Source organism: Maylandia zebra, linkage group LG12 (genome assembly GCF_041146795.1).
Source record: "Maylandia zebra isolate NMK-2024a linkage group LG12, Mzebra_GT3a, whole genome shotgun sequence".
Classification (NCBI taxonomy): Eukaryota; Metazoa; Chordata; class Actinopteri; order Cichliformes; family Cichlidae; genus Maylandia; species Maylandia zebra.
This window is the reverse complement of record NC_135178.1, coordinates 5,239,453-5,265,284: the sequence shown is the minus strand read 5'-3', so window position 1 is coordinate 5,265,284 and position 25,832 is coordinate 5,239,453. Positions and strand designations below refer to the sequence as shown.

The 25,832-nt window shown below is 38.5% G+C and overlaps 2 long non-coding RNA genes across 2 annotated transcripts; both read right to left on the bottom strand.

Moving 5' to 3' along the window:
• Nucleotides 1–489: 489 nt before the first annotated feature.
• On the bottom strand, nt 490–1,244 carry LOC112432310 (uncharacterized). The gene is made up of 3 exons (XR_003022959.2): nt 1,111–1,244; nt 793–929; nt 490–706 (listed from the first exon to the last, which is right to left on the bottom strand). It is a non-coding gene; the product is annotated as an uncharacterized LOC112432310 (long non-coding RNA).
• Nucleotides 1,245–10,344: 9,100 nt separating this feature from the next.
• LOC112432315 (uncharacterized) lies at nt 10,345–13,475 on the bottom strand. The gene is made up of 3 exons (XR_003022967.2): nt 13,439–13,475; nt 12,242–12,268; nt 10,345–10,957 (listed from the first exon to the last, which is right to left on the bottom strand). It is a non-coding gene; the product is annotated as an uncharacterized LOC112432315 (long non-coding RNA).
• Between the last annotated feature and the right edge of the window lie 12,357 nt (nt 13,476–25,832).

The following is a 25,832-nucleotide window of genomic DNA, read 5'->3' as shown; positions in this document are numbered from 1 at the left end:
AAAATAATTATTCAACAATAAAAAAAACACAAAAAAAATCTGCACATTAATCCAGAGTTCAGTTTCATATGTCTGATATTGTTAGTTAAATCTGATGACACAAACACAGTCAATAATTCATTGCTAGCGTGACATGTGGTCCTTTTTGCCTTTGACCAATGATATGCTTGTTACTTGGACCAGTTTAGTATTTGCTGTCACAGAGGAATGTTAACCATAAATCCAAAAGACAAAACTGAAAAAAATATGTTAATTGCAAACATGTTTTTGCTTAGTAAAAGGATTGAAATTACATGGAAACTGTCACCTTAAAGCCTCATTGTAAATATCATCACAAACAGATGTTTTCCACACAGTTAACAAAGCTCCACCACATCCGATCACTGCACATAAATCTAAAAGAAAACAAAAACAAATAAAAAAAATAAAATTAACACAAGGGAAGACTTTTGACTTAATAACTACGCTTAAAATAAGTGTTACCTTTGAATATTTGTGGGAAAAATCTGATGCTACCCCAAGAATACAAAGCCACACTGGAAACGATGACAGGCTTGCAGCCCTCTGTCTTCCTGGAGTCAGGTGCCTGATCAGTAGCAGTGAGTTGACAGAAGTCGGTGTCTGTAAGAGTGGCCAAACACTGATACTCTGTCCACTTGAGTAGAGTCTAAGAAGCTGGAATGCAGGCACACTGGACGAGCTTGTTCTAAAAAATACAGAAAAAGGAACATTTTATTTGTGTTAAGGCCTAAAAACTACAAATAAGTTATGCAATGAACAATGTTGAAATACCTTATAGGTGCTGCAGGCCACATAACCAGAATCCAGAGCAATCTCACACTCACATGATGGTGAGGAAAGACATGAGCTCTGCAATGAGGTTTGAATGTCTCAGTTGGGACACTGAAGAACTCAGAAGACAGCAATACCTGCACAGAGAGACAGAGTAGAAAAAGCATAGATTTGTAATCCATAATGTGAATTAAAACTCAAAAAGTGTCAACAAGTATAATCATTTGAGTGTGGAATTATTTATGCACTAAACAGGATTTTAATTAATTAATTGAATTAAAAACACTGACATTTTTTATCAAAGATAAAGAATCATACCTCTCTCTGCTCTGAGGATCACTGAGCATCTCTGACAGGAAATACAGTTTCCTCAGTAGGAGTCATCATTCATGGTCTCAGAGGTGTGTAGTGTGGCAGCATCATGATGGTCTCCAGATCAGGCAGGAAGTCAGGTGATGGGTGTGTCATCTTCTCCATTGAAGACATACTGGTATGGCAGTTCATAAAACAGCAGTCTCTGTGTGGCATGTAGTTATCTGTGCAGTCCAGCACTGATGGATCAGGTTTGGCTCAGCAGTTCATGAAGATGGTGTTAAGATGTTGTTGTTTCAGCTGAGGATGGTGAAGTTTGAAGGTTTTCCCACAAAGGAAACAGGACTGTGTGTGCCCTGTCTGAAAAAAATACATCTACAAAACATAAAGTGCTTTTAACACCACCCCCCCCCCCCCCTCCCCACCCACCCATCTCAGCCCCCAAGTGTCTATATAATGCTGGTATGGGGTGTCAGTTACTAAATCTAATTAGTGCGTCAGAAAGCGGGGGCTACACCTAAAGCCCCCGCTTTCTGATGTCTTTGTTTATTAGCAGCTTTTTCCAGCTGCTCAGAGAATTCTGACTTGGCCTTTATCCACCCAAACCCAAACCCACCCGGATAAAGGCCAAGTCAGAAAATTGATGCAGAAACTTTCCATGTTCTTCTAAATCAGTTTTTATACAAATTCTGTAAGCTGTGAAAATGTTTTTCTCTACATAATGTATAATTATAGACATCTCTGGTAGCCTAAAGATAGTTTAAAACTTTTAACATTTTTTACCTGTAAAACATGATAAGCAAAACCTCATTCATCCAAAAAACATTTGATTCTACAAAATTTACTATAATCAAGAAAATATAATTGTCTGTATTTATTCATGTGACCCATAATAAATACCTGCATTTATCTGTGATTTATTTATTTACTATTTCATATTTGAAAGCATCTTGGAGGGGAAGATCTCGTTTGTTGAGATACATACGTCAGAGTAAAAAAAGTATCAAAAAAGGAGATGACAATTAACATCCATGAAAAAATGTATAAGTAGATTTAGTCATTTAAAACATGAGAATAAAAAATAAATTATGTCCGTTTAATGCAGTATATTTCAGATCTGAGGTGCATGATAACAGAAAGCAGATCTCCCGGCTCTGCATGAAGTACAGCCATGATTTGGTGACATGATTAATAACATTGCAATAAGAAAGGGTCTTCTTACAGACAGAGTAGGGAAGACAATTTTTTCCAATGAAAAATATTTTTCATACTCTACAATCAGTAAACTCTGTAACAAACATGATCTGTAATTGTTTCAAAACTCACCAGACGACTTCATGATTGGCTCGAGGACAGGACACAAAACACAGGGTTGTGGTAACTGTAGTATGATCTCAGAACACCGGAATGGAGACATTGATCTGGCTGAGAAATAAAAATGAGGTCAAGCAGGGTGTTCTTGTCTGTAGTGGCAGAAGTGATCAGCTGTGAATACCCTCTCGACTGAAACTGCTCCAGAATCTGTTTTCTTCCACTCTGCAACTGGTTCTCATTAAAATCTCCACACACAATGATTGGGTGACAGTCCATTATTTCAAGGGAATCTAAAAGACTTACCAGGTTTTGCATGAATGGTGTCAAACTGTAGTCAGGGGGTCTGTACACAACAGCAATGAGTGCAGGGAATGGAGCCTGAACCTTCAACACTAAAAACTCAAGATCAGTGACATTATGCAGATACTGTTTTACCTGAACCTGAAAATGATTCCTCAAATACACAACAACTCCACCACCACTTCTGCTGGCCATGTGAGGAAAGTTTGTGTAGGACACATGTCTGTTGCGTTTGAACATGGTGTAGCCGTCCAAATGAAGACTGTCTGCAACAAAGGAGCCTTGGAGGTGAGACTCTGTGAGACACAAAACATCTGCTAAACACATTTCATGATGACTCTTGATGTCACTGATGTGAGATGGCAAACCCTCCGTATTGTGATGGATCAGTGTAAGAGTGTCAGGTCTGCTGGCTGTTTCTCTGACCTGAAGAAGAGGCATCATTTCCTCAACGCTGGCTTGTCTCATGGTTTGGAGTGCTGCAGTTACCTCGGGATTGGAGTAAATCTTTTTCTCATCCAAGTCCTGCAAATAGAGTCCACTGAGAGACGTCACCCTGCTGAGAGCAACATAAGCCATACCTGGTTCAAAAATGTTCTTCATTGAAACTACAGCTGTCTGTGTTGTAAGACCCTGAGTTTTGTGAATTGTGCAGGCGAATGCTAGCTTTACAGGAAACTGTCTGCGTACCGCTCCTTTAAACTTCAGACTCTCCTCTGCTCTCTCAATGTAAACCAGATCATCAGATGCTGCATTAGCACTGCGGTTGTGTCTCATAGGCTGCCGGTTGTCCATTCTGAGCCCCAGTTTAATTATGTGTCCATCATTTTCAGATCTCACCACCTTTACCAGTATACCAAAAGCACCGTTGACCAAACCGTTTAGTGTGTCCAAGTTTCTGGTCAGCATAACTCGAGCTCCTTCAGCAACATTCAGAGTGTCAGGTAAATCATTTCTCCCACCTGTAAATGGTTTGTCTCTTCGTTCCATTCTGCCTGTACGTTTATCCTTCTGGAAATCGTCTGCAGTGATGATTATGATGTTTGAATGAAGCTTCTTCAGGGTATCTGCGTTATGGGATTCCACATTCTTGTTGGTGGCATAAATGTGTAAGACCTCAGTTGGACATTCTTCTGGTGCAGTCACAGCCTGTGACAACAAATCTCTGTCGCACTGAGAAAGTTCATCCGTCTTTTCTTTGACTCTAATCCTGTTCAGCATCTCTGCAAAGGCCACATCATCTTTCTGACGCATAATCTCGGTTAGAGTGATCATCTGAAAATGTTCCTGCCATAGGTCAATCTGTTCTGGATCGTAAACGCAGAGAGGTTTAGACTGTCGCACTGGTGGCAGCTGGTAAAAATCTCCAACAGCTAAAACTGACATTCCACCAAAAGGTCTCTGAGTGCCTTTGATTTGTTTCAGTCTTGCATCCACATAGGCAAAAAGGGGTTTTGAAACCATTGAAATCTCATCAATAACAATAATTTCAGCATTCATCAGCTCAGATCTGACTTCATCCAGTTGGTTACCAAGTCCTTGAATGGGTGGTTTCAGACTCCTGGGTAGTTTCAGTAGAGAATGTAATGTAGAGCCATTGATAGAAAAAGCTGCTGTCCCGGTAAATGAAGTCAGTAAAACAGTTGGATTTGATATGTCAGCTTCTTCTGCATTAGCAGGCAGTCTGCTCAGGATCTTTGATGCTTCAGAGTGAATACACTTAATCAGATGTGACTTTCCAGTTCCTGCACCACCGTTGATATAGAAGAAAAATGGATCTGGGTTCAAACCACAAACTCGCTGAATACACCAGTCTCTTATAGTATAGAACACGCAGGCCTGCTTCTGGTTCAGATTCTGATACATTACACGTACCACGGCTGGATCGACTGCAGGTTGTTCTCTGATGGCTCTGATCTCTGTTACAGCATCAGACTGACGACTGTAGTCGGGGACATTCTCCTGTTCGTTCTCATCATCAGAATGTCTCTCAGGAAGATTCTCATCACATTGCAGCCTCACAACTTCAGATTCAGGAGCCAGATTACACCATTCATCGATCACAACATCCCTATTTTGTTCAAACTCTTCCAGTGCACTCTCAATATCCTCAGAGTTCTTCTCATACTTGTCTTTATTTCTCTTCACAATCCGTTTCACAGACTCACTGTGGTCTGAACATGGAAGTCGCACAAAACCTGAGTTGTAGAAGGACTGATAGGTTTGGAAACATTGTGGTTTCAGTTCCTGCTCTGATCTGTGTGGAAGGTAAAGTCTCAACAGTCGACCATAATATTGCTCAGGATCTTTTTCCTGTGAACAGTGGTAATATCTGATTATAGCTGGTTTATCATTCTTTCGCCTTTGTACAAATCCAAGCTGGTTTAGAAGAGGAAGCACATCTTTTCCTTCATTTGGACCACTCACCAACCTGCACAAGGCAGCAAAATCAGCCAGTGACATTTCCTCATATTCTGGGGTCTCAGGTCTGCATTTGTATTTATCACTCAAACTTGTCATCCAAATATTACAACTGTCATGTGTTGTGGTTTCCAGGAAGCTCATGGGCCGACTCATTTTTACCGGGTTATCATCTGTTGGTACAAATACAACACTGCGGGAACATTTTTTCATTTTTAGGCCACAGACTCGAGTCACACACTCCTGTGCGCTGATCTCTCTCTTTTTTGAGTAAGCCTGCATCACAGCTCTCATTTCATCACATTCATTGACCATGTTGTTTCCAGAGTTATCAATAACTGTCTTCAGGTATTCAGAGAGGCCAGATTCTTTCTTCGTTATATATTTACAGAGGTATTCTACACATGAATAGGCATTCAAAATGAATGAGACATCTAAATTAGAGTTCCAGGCTTCAAGCAGGTGTGGGTTGTAATTGTTGATCCAACACTCATTTGGGTCACGTTTCAGAATCAGAGCTGTTTTCTTGTTTATGTTCTGGAGGCATTGTTCATACTCATTCATTGTCAAGTTGCATCGTGACAGAATCTGCTCTATGGTGAGGGAAGCAGCTTCAGGTTCCTTCAGCAGGTTCAACAAAGGTCTGAGTTTGGCTTTTGCAGCTTCAGTGTCTGAATCCTCATCCTGTCTCACAATCATTGTTCTTGTGGATGGTGGTTTTGGAAACCCAAATCTACAACCAGAGTTCACACTCTTAAAGCATGTTTTTGTGTGGTTTTTGCTGTGCTTTTGTAGTTCAGTGACTTTTTTGTGCAGTTCAGGTTGTTTTTCTGGATCAGGGAGTTGAGCTGAGATGTATCTGTCCACAAAGTCACAGACAGTTTGGTCGTCATCCACATCTGCTTCTACCTTTTCTCGAATCCACAGCAACATGTGTATATGCGGACTACCTCTGTGCTGGAACTCAACTCTGTAAAAGTAATCAATGATCTCACCAAGGGGCTGTGCAGGAGAAAAAAGCAAATCTCTGAACAAAGCCTCAACACGCTTATCAAACATCCGCATGGTGGTTACTGGATTTGATCTTAGAATTTCACACTTTTCTGACCAGTCCAGGGCTTCAAAATCAACCTCTTCACCTTGCTGTCTCTTTATTGCTTGAATCACTTCAGGCCATCTCATCTCAGCAGCAGAGAAAGTGACAAAGAACTGAGGTGTTCCTATTTGACGAATCATACTGAATAAATCTTTGGTAGTTTTCTGCCAGTAAGCTGGAGTTCCTCTGAGTGGCTGCATAAATCTGATTGCATCTTTATTTCTTACCAGCTTCTCTACTTCTGTCTTACTTTGTAACATTCCTGATGTGATTTTGCGTCCATCTTTGGTCATAGTTTTACCTTTCCTTAGCTGTATTGTCATGCTGGAATTAGCCAAATGTATTTCAGTGACAAACTGTGAGAAAAACAGGTAATTTGTGTCTTTAGCAAATCTTGCATCAATGTTGAAAAGCCTTGACTTGAAGTAAGCACTTGGTGTGAGTTTAAGAAGTCTCTTTTCATCCAGTGTATTCTGACCAGTAGGAAACTGCACAGGAAATGCCATGGCTTCCAAATGAGGAGTTCTGAAGAAGCTGACAGGATTGTTTCTTTCTGCAGGAGCCACACAATATGTGTTATCACTGAAACAGAGAATCTCTTCTGAAATGTCAACAGGCTGCAGACAACTTTCTAGAGCAAAACCTCCATTGTTCAAATCACTTTCTGGTTCATCTGGATTTTGTTCCTCTGGTTGTTCATCACAGGATTGCATATTAATAGCTTGTTCACTTTCAGACTCACTTTCGCACAAAAGGGCATCTTTTTCATAGTTATCAATTTCCATTAAATCTGCTTCATCATAATCATCACTTGCCATGCTGGCTTCATCACTGCTGTCATCATCAGGTAATGTTGGATCACAAAGCAATGCATCATCTCTGATAACAATATCTGTGTACTGTGGGTGAATCTGTTTCAGTTTACGCAGGGCTTCGATCAGTTTAGACCAGGTGACAGTCTGGAACAGCTGATGGCCTTTGTAGCACAGTCGTCTTTTCAATTTCACCCTCATGATCTGTGATTGGCTTCTGAGCCGAGGTAGATAGTCAACTGTTTGTTGGACTTCAGATGGTACACACACCACATTACCACGTATGAGTCTTTGTCTGCCCTTTGGAAGAGGAATAATCTTTGCAAATGGTATGCATTTGGCAATCAGATGTCTCTCCAGAATGTTGAGATCACACAGTTCAGCTGGAATATCCTGCAGTTCTAAACCGTTGACAGCAGCAAGTCTTGGCATGCGTCCACTTTTGAGGGAACTGTGACACGTGTGACAGATATACTCCTTTTTTCTCTCAACAGGAAAGCTGCAGTGATCATGACATGCTTCATCACACACATGAACAAATTTACCAGTTAGACACTGCTGAGCTACAATTTGGTGTTTTGAGTAATTTTCTCTTTTGCAGATTTTCACCTGATTAGGAAAAGAAGCTTTTAGACAAACAGTACAAACATAAGATGGTGCTGACTTAATGTTGGATCTGAAACGAGATATGGCCTCATTCATTAAAGTGTTCTCTGGATGACACTGTAAACTTTCAGCTGGTCGATGCATCTGACGATATTTTCTTTTTATTTTCATTGCACATCTGATATTATGCATCTGTCTGAAAGAAATACTGTTCCAATATTTTACTCTCATTCGTTCTCTCATATTGTCCTTGTGTTGCTGCTGAAATTGTCTCTCTTCTCCATAACGTTTAGTGATGTAACATTTTTTTTTCTGTCTAAATTCTACACTTTCTTTATATAGGTTAGAAACATATGACCTCATGTAAGCTTTATGTTTCTCTCTGAATTCGGCACAAGTTCTGTATGTTCTTGTTATTCGTTCCTTCTGCTTTTCTCGGAACACGGGAGATTCTCTGTATGTTCTTGTTATTCGTTCCTTCTGCTTTTCTCTGAATAAAGAATCTTCTTTATACATCCTTATGACACGTTCTCTTTTTCTCTCTCTAATTTTAGCACTTTCTCTATAGATCCTTCTCATTTGCGCCTTCTGTTTTTCCTTAAAATCATCTCTTTCCTTATAGATCTTTCTCAAATGTTCCCTCTGTTTCTCTCTATATATAGGATTTAGCTTATATAGATTACTTTTGTACACAGTCTTCTTTTGTCTGTGATCAGGATCCTTTCTTTTTGGTAGTTTTTGTTGGGCCAATGATCTTCTCCTCATTTTTTTCCTTCCCTGTTTACTATATTTCAGCAGTTTATGTGAAAGTTCCTGTGTTGTCTTTGTTGAACAGCGGTTGGCAGCGGTTGGATCCTTCTGAGGAACAGAATCTGATGTTACCTGAGGTTCTCTCACAGAAGATGCAGAGGTTTCTATTTCTAAATAATCAGAATTGTTCAGCTCAGCAGCTGGCTCATTTGAATAATCCACTCTGGATGACATCACTTCAGTAGCTAAAGTGTCGGCCACAGTTTTCTGTGTCTGCTCAGTGGACTTTGGGGTTTCAAATTCAGGTTCATTTAAAGCTGGTGCTGAAACAGTTGTAGCTGTTTGTCTGTTTTCATCAGCATTTCTTTGGTCAGCAGCGTTTTCACTGTGGAACTCAACAGGCTGTAGCTCATAAGCACAGGTTGGTGCGATGCAAAACATTCGGTACAAACGTTTGATCCTGTCAATCATGTCGTTAAGACGTGTGAATTTTAACATAACTGCAGTTCCACCACTTACACTTAGCGACAATGGCATTCCTGTAGACCTACGTGGGTGAGGGTCAAAGTATGCGTATTCACCTGAAGTCAGCCTGGAAACTGCGATGGCTGTTCCTCCCATGACTAGCAAAGCGTAGCGAAACTCTGAAGCCAAACGCTGTAGTCCCTGTTCAAGGCTCGGAAGATGATCTGTACCGTCAAATGTGCCATAATGAGCAAACTGAGACATGTCGACTTGATACTCGTGTCTGCGGCTGATGATCACAGTGGGAAGTTCATCACAGGCTAGAAACACGCTGTTCACAAACCTCTTTCTGGCATCTGAATACACGGCATGGCCTTTGTCCAACACACGGTTGAGATCTGCTCTGGTAATGAATTCATCCTCGTGTAAGAATGACAGGAAAACCAAACTGTTCGCCATGCATTGCTGATTCCGGTACTTTCCATACTTAGCATTGGCCTGGCTTCGAGACGCACAGATGCTACTCACTCGTGGACGACTTTCACTGTTTGTAACCTGTACATGAGACGGTCCTGGAGCTTCTCCATCATGCTGCGTTTGCACAGTTAGCTGGGGTTCAGTCTGGATTACCTGTTGTACTTTAGCATTTGGCACAGATGATGAGCAAACACCTCTCTTTACCACATCTGCATAAGACACTGCGGCCGTCTGAACGCTGAGCTGCACTTCTGGACTGGGAATACTTGTAACAGACACCTTTACCTGCTCACCGGTCTGAGAAAGATTTACCTGTTCCTTCTGCTTTTGCCATCTAAGCTTCTGGGACTGTGACCTTTGACCTTTCCTTGGCATTTTGTGCAAGTACAAACTGGACCTTATATGTATTTATACACAAATGTATACAAAACTCAACCTGTAAACACTGAAAAACTCAAGTTTCTATTAAATGGATCAACTATACAAATGGTAAAGTGTTCTTATGACCGTTTAATTGATGTAAAAGGCTGGCTTAAATACAAACTCAATATAAAAGTTATTGAAAGATCCTTAAAAACGTTTTATTGTAGCTTTTTCAACAACTGTATATTATTACTTCTTTTTTTTAACCAGACTGGTTAATGGATAGGTCTATACTTCTGTGAAATAATATGCAGAATAAATCTCAACAATCAACAGGCTATAATAAAACTCTTAGCTTTGAAGTAGACTTTGTGTAAATCTTTGAGATATCTAAAATCTAAAGCAAATATAAGGAGCTGTGGTGGTGTGGTGATCAGATGACAGGCGATGAGGATTCTTCAGCTGGATGTTCTGCAGCAGTCAGGAAACAGGAAGTCTGGGTCCTCAGGGCAGCTTCTCAATGACAATTGTAACTCAATACTTACACTGAGTAATAGAAATGGGTTTGTCCTTAAATAATATTAGTATAAACTTACTGTAGTCAAATGTTATAGTCAATGAAACAGACTTGAAAAATGTATTTGAATCTAATTTAATATTTATGTAAATAGAGCAGTCTGAATGTATATATTACAAAATAACCAGATTGTCTTATTACAAATAAACCTTTAAGAGGTGTATATTTTATATAATTTATCAAAGCAATTGCACCTGTAAGCCAAACAGCCAATCAATGTTTATTCCAAAGTGTAATGCAAAATTAAAATGACAAATTTAGGGCTGTGTAAATAGTTTCTACAGTGACTTCTACTGTACTGTATATTCAACTTCTTACTTGTAATTTCCAGTAAAATGAGTGGATATGAGAGAGTTTAACGACAGGAAAGAAGGAGCAGTGAGAGCAGAGATCTCTCAGATTTCTGAAAACAGATCGTCGAAGTTGCGGTAACTTCAATTTCCAAAAACTTGGTTTGTTGTCAACCTTGGTTTGTTGTCAAACTTGGTTTCTTGTCAAACTAGGGCTTATGCTTGTCAAAATTAGATAGAGTACATGGCGGAGAAATGATAGAAGATAGAATCCCTTGTCAAAAAAGATGGAGCAGGGAGAGGGAGAGTGATAGGACAGACTGAATTTGCTTGTTAATGGCTTGTTAATGATAGAGGGAGAGGGTTTTCTGCAGCAGGTCACCTGTAAGACAGAAAGAAAGTGGAATTAGACACACTTCCAATAAACCTGGCTTTACCGTATTTTTCAGACTATAATGCACATTTAAAAGCCTTTAATTTTCTCAAAAATAGACAGTGCACCTTCTGTATGGTTGTGCTTACTGATTTCAAACCAATTCTATGTGGTACACGGCACTCTGTCAAATGTTTTAGTATGACTTTGGTAAGCTACAAAGCAGCACCACTTGATGTATTGTCGGAGCATGGCTTTTTTTTTTTTTTTCCTTTTTTTTCTAAGGAGCATGGCTAACATAGTCAGCACCCTCGTAGAGTAATTCGTACTGTGCTTCAACATAATATGGTGTGTGTGTATAAGGGCCTGGCACCTGTTGAGAGCCATGCTTATGAAGCAGATTTCAAACTGATCAATCCACATTCATCAGTCCATAAATCCTGAAAAGTGAGTGTATTGTTCTGTATTTTATGTCTTACAACTGAACAATTTTGAGAGTTATTGTAAATGAGTTGAATAAAGTTTGACTTATCTGTTTTGTTTGGCTTAATGTGCCTTAGAATTTAGTGCGCCTTACAGTCCGAAAAATACAGAACACATATATCATTACACACTGAAGAGTTGTACAGTACATTATTAGATTCAACTGAATGAAAATGTTTATCATATGGTGGTGGAAAATTTCTAAGGACATTTTTGCATTCTATTAACACAATAAAAACAAACACAGTCTGTAAACCAAGATGTGGTGCTACAGTAACTTACTATAAACATTATATGGTCAAGCTAAACCCACACAATGAAGTCAGAGCAGACAGTTTCAGACCACCTGCTTTAAACACTTCACAGCACTCAACTCACATGATCCTAAATGCCCAAAGGTCTCAAATTCCCGTTTCTGTGTGTACTTACCTGGTTCAACAGTATATCATAATGTCTGGGGAGCCGTTAACATAAAAGTAAAAAATAATTTACTCAGTATGACTTCTGGCAAAATGAAAAATTTGGAGACAGATGACTCCTAAACAGCAGTTTCTACATTTTTCAGTCAAATATGGGGCATGTTTAATACACACTCCACTAAATCTACAATAAACTTAGCATGGCCGATATTAGGGCCTAATTAAAAATGTACTATGATGATAAGAGAGATCTGTAAGTCTGGAAATGTTTACATAGACTTTTCTACGATCTGATTATTCCCAAGAGCTGTGCTGACTCACTCCACTAAACTGAATGTCCTATAATGAGAAACATTTCCCAGCACTGTACCTCAGACAAACCTTTACTTACCAGACTGGAGACGATCAGATCAGCAGTCTAGAGAAAGGAAACAATTCATCAGATCACTGTTTGATGATTCAGACTCTTGAGCCTCTTCACACACAATCCAATTTACTGTGACATAAATTAACTAGTAAAATTCTTAATTTATTTAAGGCTTTATGAGCTTACTGTAGTCTAAAGAGGAGATAAATGAACTGCAGCGTCTCACATGGCTGTAGCAAGTGTAATAAAAGCATTCATTACTACAGAAATATAAAGAATAGCCACCAATATTTGTTGGCACAAGTGCAGGATATACCAAATATTTCCTACACAGAAGCTTTGTGGCTCCAACATTTTCTACAACAGGTCAGTACTACTAAAGTGTGAAAGCCAAAACTTTTAAAAATGTTAGATACAAAATAATTATATAAATCAGAAGCAACAGAAAACCTCGTCATGTCTGATATGAATATGTAAATCTTAAAATAGTTTTAAATATTGACATGTTACAATAGCAGAGGTGCACCATGTTTTATAATTAAAATTAAATGTCTTAAATTTTTACACTAAAAAGTCCTCTCATTATACCTGTTGCTAGGAATATTTATGTATTTTGCAGTGTACCTTTTTGGCAACTTTTCTATTAAATTTTAAAACACATTATATTCACCAAATAAGTGATAAACTAATTAGACACACTGGCTGTAATGTACCTAACAATGTCCACTCACACCTCTGGTTCTCTTAGTTTTTCATTATTGCTTAACTGTACAAAATACTTCTACAGTGTTCTGACTTTAATGTAACACATCAGCAGAATTTGAGAGACAATATGAATCAATACCTGTGCAGCTCTTAAGTGTTTGAGCAACCACTTATACTGACTCCCCTAAAACACTTTCATTGTTTTGTCTGCTACTTAAATCCACAAACATAAGGAGAAAATGAACAACTGACATTTAGCTATGTTTGGATTCAATAAGCCATAAGAAATTTAAATCATACATAAATGGGCTATTAAACTTCAGGGACATTTTCAGGGACAGTCAGAGGTCCTGTGTGAGGGCTTTGCTGCTACAGGTAATAAATCCTGACTTTGTGTTTTTGCCCATCAGTAAATGGAAACATATCACAAAAAGTCAAACTACTGTATGTAAGTTGCCAAATGTGCTACGCAATGCCAGGTTCATACTGCCTCAGTTACAATCACTGTTTACTTACCAGCAAAGGCAAAACCAAAGATCTCTTTCACTCTGTGTAACAAAAGACAAAGCACAAAAATACAGAATGAGACAACTCAAATCAGCATCACAGTCAATACTGCATCACTCTGTGTAGTACAAAAGATTCAGTACATTCTTTGTTTACCACAGCAACAAACAACTCACCTTTTTCTACACCTTATTAAAGATTACTGTCTTCATTAAGGTAAAATATGGTTTCATCCATTTGTAATAAGCCACACACGTCTCTTAGTTATGTGATAGCTCTATTAGTTTGGTGCTATTAGATAACACAGTAGATTTAATAAGCAATGATTTGCTACACCTAGCTCTGCACACTTTATCAAATTCTGACATCACAATTTCAAAGCATGAACAATCATAAATGAAAGCTTGGATGATATTTTTGTAGGCTTCAACATTTGAGTTCGTCTGCATTCAAATTCTGCTTCCTAAAAATATTATCATCTGCACACAGTATCATTTAATATGCTGTTGTTTTAAATATCTACATATCATATTTATAATATTAATGGTGCACTGCTGCATTTTATTTATTTGAAGGTGGACTTTTTTATATTTCGTTAGTTTTTCACAAAGTGAGAAGTTAAACAGAGCTGCAGGTGTAGGTTTCATTTAAAAAAAAAAAACAACCTGCACAAACAAGTGTTTGTTAAACAGTTCTTAAAATTTAACTAAAAAACTAAAATTAACTAATTAAAAAAAACTTCTTGTTAAGAGATGTTATTATTCTTATATTATGTGTTTCATCCTCACTCTCTCTCTCCCTTCTGTTAATTAACCCACAGCACAAAAACACACCGGTACAGGCACGTGACTCTTCTTCTCCCGGCTTTCAGTCAGAAGCTGTGTCCCAAAATGTCGGCTGCATCCTCCGGAGGCCGCATTTGAAGGCCGATTATGTCACAGCCAGTCGACGAAGGCTGTCTCAAATGCGGCCGACAAATGAGTCCTTCATTTCCCCGAATAAACTTTTAACCTATTTTTAGGCGAGAAAGTAGCGGTGTAAATATCTGCTTGGTTTATCAAGACATCGCATATTTGCAAAAGTGTGCCGACGTTTTCAGAGACGTCTGTCACCCACCGGCTCGATGGCAAGCCGGGAGGGGGGTTCAGACCCCCGCTCTTTCGCTACTCAGGTTAAACATGATATACAAGTCACTCTGATAACTTAAAAATGTAATTGTTTGCCTTTTTCTGTGTTTTATTTGTTCTGGAGTAAATCGGTTTGGCTGAGATCAAAGTTATTAGATTATTAGATTAAATAAAGCTTTATTAATCAATCCGGTGGGTCCTCCGGGATTTTCACACAGCTCAATAAACGTTAAACGGTCGAGAATTTACGCCAGTGTCCTGTTATATTTTAAATAGCAAGGAGCAGACGGCCGAGTTTATTAAACTCCAGCGAGACAGCGGTGACGCAAATCTGAAGGCTAGACCGTCCAGTTTCACAGCCTTCTCGGTCCACGTAGACCGCGAAGGCCGGGTCCTCCGAAAGATGCAGCCGACGTTTTGGGAAACAGCTAATGGCGGTAAAATGGCTCCTTTGAAGTTGCCGACCCTGCTGCTTCAGCAGCTAATCAGTGGTTCTAAAATGACGGCTCATTACCTTACAACCGAAAGAATGAGGCCGTTTTTAACTGAATGATTTGTGAAGAGAATTAACTTCAGCTTCCCTAACAGACTCAGAAACACTAACACACCGAATGAACCAAATACAACACAATAACTGTAATAAACAATCAAATGAACCATATTAATTTCACACTGGGCCTATAGCAGCTAGGCTAGGCGTTAGCACTTAGTGCTAGCATACCAAACACTCCTTTTAAATAGTAAAATTACAACGTTTCACTAAAAAAGCAGCCATTGTGTTACTTTAACATGACTTATACTTCGACTGGCTTCATAAGTCACTAACAACAACTGGGTAAATCCCTCATACAGCTTATAGACATTTCATTTCAGAAAAGAGAGACAGAGAAGCAGCGCTTACCGGTGGGGATCGAGCTGAGAGTGGACGGAGATTCAGGAGTCAGGCAGAGACGTTAAAAAAAGAGGCATTCACGGGTAGTGGGAAACTCCGCAATTACACAAAATTGGCATGGAAAACGTGAAAAATATATGTAAATTTAAATATTATTATACTAGATTTTTTTGCAACAAAAAGCAACTAGCAGAAATTTAATTCTATAAGTTTAATAAATGTTTCAAACAGGATTCTTTGAATTTGAAATAATGGTTAAAAGACATAAATAAACATAAGGTCATTATGTTAAAATGTACTTTATTATGATAGATTTATTTAACTGACTGCAGTAATAAGAACAGTCTTCTGCTGAACACCAACACCAAGGAGCTGGTGTTGGTGATCGCCTAAGCATCCTCACAGTAGGAGCTGCAGAGGTTCATCTCACTCCACTGCAGGACTCAAGAGGTTCAGGAGGTCCCTTAACCCCACTGCTATGAGACTTTTTAACAGCGACTCCTGATATGTTCATTGCACATTTGTTTCTTTTATTCTACTACATATTGGTTGTAATCATGAATTCTGAATTGCTTTAAAGCTGAAGCTGTCTGCTAAAACTAGCTGAAAAAGCTGAAAAGTTGCAGAAATTGTAAAAACTTTGCAGAAGCAAAGGAACTTTGCTAAAATGGAATAACTTAGCAGAACTGCAATATCTTAGAGGAAACATAATACTTGGCAGAAATACAATAGCATAGCAGAACTTAACAGAAATATTGTAACTTACCAGAAACATGATAACTTCTCAAAAATACAAGAATTTAGGAGAAATAGTATAAGATAACAGAAAGAATATATTTAGCCAAAAATACTTAAACATTACAGAAACATTATGATTTAGAAAAATAGTACAACATAGCAGGAATACTGTGATTTACCAGAAATACAATTATGGAGGACTAATACTTTAAAATGGGAGACATATTGATACACACACACATACACAGAGCCTAAAGGGAAGAGTATTTGTGCTATGGAGTCTTAACAAGAATGTGAGGTCCATATTAGAAAAGCTGGTAAAATCATAAAAGTTTGCAGAATTGTAATAAATGATGAATATGAATTACTGGTCTGTGACAGTGTATTAATTTGTAGGAAAAAAACATGTCGACCAAGGTGGAATCGAACCCACGATCTTTGGCTTGCAGACCCGTGTCATTGCCAACTGCGCCACTGGGAAAGAGAGCAGCCGCATTGAAAAACAGGCTGATGAGCAGTCAGAATTAGATCGCGGTGAGAGGCGAAAAACGCCGTTTTTTGGAGTTACAAAACGTTGTGTAACTCAAAAACTAGGTGGACTAGAAGCATAATTCTTGTACTGGGTGAATCAGCAGACTTTGGTGTACTTTGACTGCGATTTTCATTGCTCTATGTACATCCGTCGCTGAGATATGACGAGAGAGGAAACGGAAAACCTCAGATATGATTGGCTGGCTGGGAGGCCGTGCAGGCCCTGATATGTGATATGTGTCTGAGTCCTCACAGAGGATTGGCTGCCTGGCAGAAATATATAGAAATAGTATGATTAAGCATAAATACTACATTTAGCAGAAATACTATAGTAAGCACAAATCCTATAAAAAGCAGAAATACTATAATTTAGCAGAAATACTATATTAAGCACAAATCCTATAAAAAGCAGAAATACTATATTAGGCACAAATCCTATAAAAAGCAGAAATACTATATTAGGCACAAATAGTATAAAAAGCAGAAACACTATATTTAGCAGAAATACTATATTAGGCACAAATCCTATAAAAAGCAGAAATACTATATTAAGCACAAATCCTATAAAAAGCAGAAATACTATGTTAAGCACAAATCTTATAAAATAGCAGAAATAGTATGACTTAGCACAATAGTAATAAGTTAAACAGAAAAATTGGAAAAGCAAAATGGACAGCTGAAAAAATGCTGAACATGCTGAGGGTCCCTCAAATATACTTGTTAAATGAAAAAAAAATCAGCAAAAAAATATATAACAGCCACACAATCACAAATATGTACACATAAGGAAACACACATGCACAGAGACATACACACACAAGATCCAATTCAGTCAACCAGTCTAAATATATTGAATTTGAATCTTACAATGAGATCATCCCATTAAAAGGCTTTCTCTCTCTCTCACTCTCTCTCTCTCTCTGTCACACACACACACACACACACACACACACACACACACACTCACACACACACACACACACACAGACAAACAGGGAGAGAGAAGTAAGTTTCTAGGTCAGCCTGGGAGCTGCTGAATTTGAATCCACCAATCAGAGAGGCTGTGTACTTTTTCCCGCCAAAACTGGTGCCTGCAGCACACAGAGAGACACAGGATTTTTACAGTCTATTTCTCATAGTGAGGACTCCCCTCAAACAAATGACTATAATTTCCTAACCGTAGGGGCTAGAGCGGTCATTCTTACACCGTTTTGTTCAGAAGAGATGGGGGAATCTTCCAGTGTTGACAATTTATCATTAAAATATGAATTATTAAAGATATTTGACTTCTAATGCACCATAACTGAGTAGAGCGAAGCAAAAACTGCCTTGACTTGCCCTCAAACAACGCTTTCTAACTCTAAATCTATTTGGAGTATCGATATCATTCTTTCACCGTAAGAGACAGCAGGCGTTGGTGAACAGTCATGGAAATTTTCAGGTCTCTGTGGAAATCCAACAAAAAGTTATGACGAGAGAAAAAAGTGGTTCATTTCCACAGTTTGAAATCTGAAGAAATCTGAGCGAAGGACGAATTTCCTACCCTCAAACAAGTCCAACTCATTTCAGAACGGTAATAGGTGAGAAAGAAATTCTTGAATTGTGAGCGTCAGGAGTGTCTGAAGATATACCGGGACAAGCCTCATGTCTTAAAGTCGCTTCGTTAAGGAGATATGACGATTCGAATATGCCTCTCATTACAGAAATGCAGCGGTGATTTTGAACAAGCTCTCCATTGACTTTATATGGAGAGTTTTGAGACCTTGTGTTGGTCTGAGGAGATTTGCCAAAATTCTATAAATCCCACAACAATGATAGTGACATGTTCTGAAAGCCAGCAAAAATACCTACGTTTTGATGTATAATTTGTGGAAGTTGAGTGAAAATTGAGCAAGTAGCAAGAAGTTGTTCGGACATGAAGAGAAGACTGCAAAAGCTTCAGTGTCACACTGGAAGCCAAGAGCATAGCAACCATAACAACGCATGTATTTTGTGAAAAATCACAATTTTGCAACTCAAAACTTTAAGAGGCATAAAAGTAAAACGGTAAAAGATTTGAAAAAGCTGAATCATACATGAATAGCCCAATAATTTGTGAACATTTTAAAGTTTGAATGGTTTTTCTAGGCGAAAGTATGAGGAAGTAGTTAAGTTTCAAAAACAAGCAAATTTTAGCAGAATTGCAGAAGTTTGCAGAAGTTTCCCATTCATTTCAATGGGACAAATTAAAGGAAAAAAGCTTAATATTTTAAAAAGTATAATAGCAGAAAATACCAAAAGTCATAGCACACATTAGCAGAAATAGCAGAATAGTTTAAAATTTGAACGGTGAAAATAGCACAAAAATTGTGGAAGTAGTTAGCGGACGAAAAACGAGCAACTTGAAGAATAATAATAAAGAACTAGAAAAAATTGCATTTCCTGCGAAAATGCTGTGTGGATGCCTTACGCTGAAGATTTCTGCTGAAAAAAGCAGAAAAAGTTGAAAAAACAAAAAACATTGCCCTGAGCGAGATTCGAACCTGGCCTTTCTGATCTATAGGCGGCGTCTCACCTTACTGGACCAAACTGATTCTTACAAAGAAGAGGTGGAGAGACTGACAATTCTGGTGAAATTAGCAGAAGCTGCTTAGTATTGTGCTAATAAGAGGTGAAAAGGCTAAACATTTAGCAGAAAAGAGGTGAATCAGAAGAAGTTCTGCTGAAAAGAGGTAAAGAAGCAAAAAGATGAGTTGAAAAGAGGTGTAGAAGTGCTTGCTGAAGATGGCTGTATGTGTAATGACACACTGGAGAGTGTCAAGAAAGCAGAGCGCATGCAAGCAGGGAACATGTGTAGCAACTGTCACAGGTAGGATTCGAAACTCTGCCCCCGGGTCTCACGGCAGCTGCCCTACCCTCTGAGCCAAATGAGTTCTGGTCTCAAGCAAATATATGATGAGAGAGAAAATGTGCACTGTGGAGCAGAAGCTCAAATTAGCAGAAAAGAGGTGAAGAGGAAGAACTTTGTTGTGAAATGAGGTAAAGAAACTGAAATTTGTGCTTAAAACAAGTGAAAAAGCTGAACTCTGAAATCCTGCTAAAACAGTAGTAGAGGCTGATATTTTTCAGCTACTCACTGAGCCAAACTGGTTCTCACGTAACTGAAAAAAGGTGGAAAAGCTTAAAATTCTAATGAAAACAGCAGAAGAGGCTAAGTGCACTGTGGAGCAGGAGCTCTAATTAGCAGAAAAGAGGTGAAGAGGAATAATTTCTGCTGAAAAGAGGTAAAGAAGCAAAAAGCCGAGTTGAAAAGAAGTGTAGAAGCAGAAGTGCTTGCTGAAGATGGCTGTATGTGTAATGACACACTGGAGAGTGTCAAGAAAGCAGAGCGCATGCAAGCAGTGAACATGTGTAGCAGCTGTCACAGGTAGGATTCGAACCTCTGCCACCGGGTCTCACGACAGATGCCCTACCCTCTGAGCCAAATGAGTTCTGGTCACAAGCAAAGATATGATGAGAGGGAAAATGTGCACTGTGGAGCAGCAGCTCAAATTAGCAGAAAAGAGGTGAAGAGGAAGAACTTTGTTGTGAAATGAGGTAAAGAAACTGAAATTTGTGCTTAAAACAAGTGAAAAAGCTGAACTCTGAAATCCTGCTAAAACAGCAGAAGAGGCTGATATTTTTCAGCTACTCATTGAGCCAAACTGGTTCTCACGTAACTGAAAAAAGGTGGAAAAGCTTAAAATTCTAATGAAAACAGCAGAAGAGGCTGAGTGCACTGTGGAACAGAAGCTCAAATTAGCAGAAAAGAGGTGAAAACAGCAGAAGAGGGTGAGATTTGTGCTGATAAGAGGTGAAACTGCGGAACCAATCAGAGGTACTGCTTCTGTCTGCTTCATCAGGCTGTGTACTTGTATGTATTTCTGCCATAGACTGTTAACCAGAATCTGAGGTCCATATTAGAAAAGCTGCTAAAATCATTAAACTTTGCAGAATTGTAATAAATTATCAATATGAATTACCGGTCTGTGATAGTGTATAAATTTGTAGTTAAAAAAAAAACATGTGGGCCAAGGTGGAATCGAACCCACGACCTCTGGTCTGAAGAGCGGTTTCATTACCAATCGCGCCACCTCTAAGGGGGCGGGCGCTTTGAAAAAAAGGGTGATGAGGAGTCAGAATTAGATCGCGGTGAGACGCGAAAAACGCCGTTTTTTGGAGTTACAAAACGTCGTGTAACTCAAAAACTAGGTGGGATAGAAGCATAATTCTTGCACTGGGTGAATCAGCGGACTTTGGTGTACTTTGACTGCGATTTACATAGCTCTTTGTATCTCCGTCGCGGAGATATGACGAGAGAAGAAACGGCTTCATTTTCGGAATTTGAAAAATGAGAGGAGGACAGATTTCCACCCCTCAAACAAGTCTAACTCATCTCAGAACGGTAATAGGTGAGAAAATAATTCTTGAATTGTGAGTGTCAGGAGTGTCTGAAGATATACAGGGACAAGCCTCATGTCTTAACTTTGCTTCGTTAAGGAGATATGACGATTTGAAAATGCCTTCAGTTTCAGTATTTCAGCTCTGAGTTTCACAACCTCCCCATAGACTTTGAATGGGGAGTTTTTAGACCATGTGTCACTTCGAGGCAAATTGTGAAAAAAACGTAACTCTCACAATAATTATAGTGACACTGTCTTAAAGCCAGCAAAAATACCTACGTTTTGATGTATAATTTGTGGAAGTTGAGTGGAAATTGAGCGAGTAGCAAGGAGTTGTTCAGACATGAAGAGAAAATTCAGAACGGACGAGTGTGCAGTGGGAGTTAATTGCATAGCAACCATAGCAACACATGTATTTTCTGAAAAATCACAAAGTTGTAACTGAAAACTTAAAGAGTCATTACATGAAAACGGTAACAGATATGAAAAAGCTGAATCACACAGGAATAGCCCAATCATCTGAGAACGTTTTAAAGTTTGAATGGAGTTTCTAGGTGAAAGTATGAGGAAGTAGTTAAGTTTCAAAGACAAGCAAGTTTTAGCAGAATTGTAGAAGTTTCCCATTCATTTCAATGGGACAAATTAAAGGAAAAAAGTGTAATATTTTAAAAAGTATAATAGTAATAAGTACCAAAAGATATAGCAGTCGAAAGCAGAAATAGCAGAACAGTTTAGAGTTTGAATGGTAAAAATCGGCTGAAAACTGAGGGAGTAGTTAAGCGGCAAAGAAACGGAGCAACTAGAATAACTAGAAAAACTAGAAAAAATTGCATTTCCTGCGAAAATGCTGTGTGGATGCCTTACGCTGAAGATTTCTGCTGAAAAAAGCAGAAAAAGTTGAAAAAACAAAAAACATTGCCCTGAGCGAGATTCGAACCTGGCCTTTCTGATCTATAGGCGGCGTCTCACCTTACTGGACCAAACTGATTCTTACAAAGAAGAGGTGGAGAGACTGACAATTCTGGTGAAATTAGCAGAAGCTGCTTAGTATTGTGCTAATAAGAGGTGAAAAGGCTAAACATTTAGCAGAAAAGAGGTGAATCAGAAGAAGTTCTGCTGAAAAGAGGTAAAGAAGCAAAAAGATGAGTTGAAAAGAGGTGTAGAAGTGCTTGCTGAAGATGGCTGTATGTGTAATGACACACTGGAGAGTGTCAAGAAAGCAGAGCGCATGCAAGCAGGGAACATGTGTAGCAACTGTCACAGGTAGGATTCGAAACTCTGCCCCCGGGTCTCACGGCAGCTGCCCTACCCTCTGAGCCAAATGAGTTCTGGTCTCAAGCAAATATATGATGAGAGAGAAAATGTGCACTGTGGAGCAGAAGCTCAAATTAGCAGAAAAGAGGTGAAGAGGAAGAACTTTGTTGTGAAATGAGGTAAAGAAACTGAAATTTGTGCTTAAAACAAGTGAAAAAGCTGAACTCTGAAATCCTGCTAAAACAGTAGTAGAGGCTGATATTTTTCAGCTACTCACTGAGCCAAACTGGTTCTCACGTAACTGAAAAAAGGTGGAAAAGCTTAAAATTCTAATGAAAACAGCAGAAGAGGCTAAGTGCACTGTGGAGCAGGAGCTCTAATTAGCAGAAAAGAGGTGAAGAGGAATAATTTCTGCTGAAAAGAGGTAAAGAAGCAAAAAGCCGAGTTGAAAAGAAGTGTAGAAGCAGAAGTGCTTGCTGAAGATGGCTGTATGTGTAATGACACACTGGAGAGTGTCAAGAAAGCAGAGCGCATGCAAGCAGTGAACATGTGTAGCAGCTGTCACAGGTAGGATTCGAACCTCTGCCACCGGGTCTCACGACAGATGCCCTACCCTCTGAGCCAAATGAGTTCTGGTCACAAGCAAAGATATGATGAGAGGGAAAATGTGCACTGTGGAGCAGCAGCTCAAATTAGCAGAAAAGAGGTGAAGAGGAAGAACTTTGTTGTGAAATGAGGTAAAGAAACTGAAATTTGTGCTTAAAACAAGTGAAAAAGCTGAACTCTGAAATCCTGCTAAAACAGCAGAAGAGGCTGATATTTTTCAGCTACTCATTGAGCCAAACTGGTTCTCACGTAACTGAAAAAAGGTGGAAAAGCTTAAAATTCTAATGAAAACAGCAGAAGAGGCTGAGTGCACTGTGGAACAGAAGCTCAAATTAGCAGAAAAGAGGTGAAAACAGCAGAAGAGGGTGAGATTTGTGCTGATAAGAGGTGAAACTGCGGAACCAATCAGAGGTACTGCTTCTGTCTGCTTCATCAGGCTGTGTACTTGTATGTATTTCTGCCATAGACTGTTAACCAGAATCTGAGGTCCATATTAGAAAAGCTGCTAAAATCATTAAACTTTGCAGAATTGTAATAAATTATCAATATGAATTACCGGTCTGTGATAGTGTATAAATTTGTAGTTAAAAAAAAAACATGTGGGCCAAGGTGGAATCGAACCCACGACCTCTGGTCTGAAGAGCGGTGTCATTACCAATCGCGCCACCTCTAAGGGGGCGGGCGCTTTGAAAAAAAGGGTGATGAGGAGTCAGAATTAGATCGCGGTGAGACGCGAAAAACGCCGTTTTTTGGAGTTACAAAACGTCGTGTAACTCAAAAACTAGGTGGGATAGAAGCATAATTCTTGCACTGGGTGAATCAGCGGACTTTGGTGTACTTTGACTGCGATTTACATAGCTCTTTGTATCTCCGTCGCGGAGATATGACGAGAGAAGAAACGGCTTCATTTTCGGAATTTGAAAAATGAGAGGAGGACAGATTTCCACCCCTCAAACAAGTCTAACTCATCTCAGAACGGTAATAGGTGAGAAAATAATTCTTGAATTGTGAGTGTCAGGAGTGTCTGAAGATATACAGGGACAAGCCTCATGTCTTAACTTTGCTTCGTTAAGGAGATATGACGATTTGAAAATGCCTTCAGTTTCAGTATTTCAGCTCTGAGTTTCACAACCTCCCCATAGACTTTGAATGGGGAGTTTTTAGACCATGTGTCACTTCGAGGCAAATTGTGAAAAAAACGTAACTCTCACAATAATTATAGTGACACTGTCTTAAAGCCAGCAAAAATACCTACGTTTTGATGTATAATTTGTGGAAGTTGAGTGGAAATTGAGCGAGTAGCAAGGAGTTGTTCAGACATGAAGAGAAAATTCAGAACGGACGAGTGTGCAGTGGGAGTTAATTGCATAGCAACCATAGCAACACATGTATTTTCTGAAAAATCACAAAGTTGTAACTGAAAACTTAAAGAGTCATTACATGAAAACGGTAACAGATATGAAAAAGCTGAATCACACAGGAATAGCCCAATCATCTGAGAACGTTTTAAAGTTTGAATGGAGTTTCTAGGTGAAAGTATGAGGAAGTAGTTAAGTTTCAAAGACAAGCAAGTTTTAGCAGAATTGTAGAAGTTTCCCATTCATTTCAATGGGACAAATTAAAGGAAAAAAGTGTAATATTTTAAAAAGTATAATAGTAATAAGTACCAAAAGATATAGCAGTCGAAAGCAGAAATAGCAGAACAGTTTAGAGTTTGAATGGTAAAAATCGGCTGAAAACTGAGGGAGTAGTTAAGCGGCAAAGAAACGGAGCAACTAGAATAATAAAGGATAAAGAATAAAGAGAAACAGGATCTCAATAGTGTGGATGCCTACGGCATCCACCCAACTAGAAAAATTTGCATTTCCTGCGAAAATGCAGTGTGGATGCTTTAAAGCTGAAGCTGTATGCAAAAAGTAGCTGAAAAAGCTGAAAAGTTGCAGAAATTGTAAAAACTTTGCAGAAGCAAAAGAAGTTTGCTAAAATGGAATAACTTAGCAGAACTGCAATATCTTAGAGGAAACATAATACTTGGCAGAAATACAATAGCATAGCAGAACTTTGCAGAAATATTGTAACTTACCAGAAACATGATAACTTCTCAAAAATACAAGAATTTAGGAGAAATAGTATAAGATAACAGAAAGAATATATTTAGCCAAAAATACTTAAACATTACAGAAACACTATGATTTAGAAAAATAGTACAACAGAGCAGAAATATTGTGATTTACCAGAGACACTGTGATGAACTATGAATATTGTAATTTTAAATTAAGACTATGTTTTAGCACAAATATTATAATTTGGCAGAAATACTATAATTTAGCAGAAATACTATATTAAGCACAAATCCTATAAAAAGCAGAAATGGTATGATTAAGCATAAATACTACATTTAGTAGAAATACTTTGTTTTAGCACAAATCCCATAAAAAGCAGAAATACTGTACTATGATTTAGTAGAAAGACTATAATTAATCAGAAATACTAAATTTAGCAGAAATACTATATTAAGCACAAATCCTATGAAAAGCAGAAATAGTATGATTAAGCATAAATACTATAATTTAGCAGAAATACTATATTAAGCACAAATCTTATAAAAAGCAGAAATACTATATTAAGCACAAATCCTATAAAAGCAGAAATAGTATATTAAGCACAAATCTTATAAAATAGCAGAAATAGTGTGATTTAGCACAATAGTAATAAGTTAAACAGAAAAATTGGAAAAGCAAAATGGACAGCTGAAAAAATGCTGAACATGCTGAGGTTCCCTCAAATATACTTGTTAAATGACAAAAATCAGCAAAAAAATTTATGACTGCCAC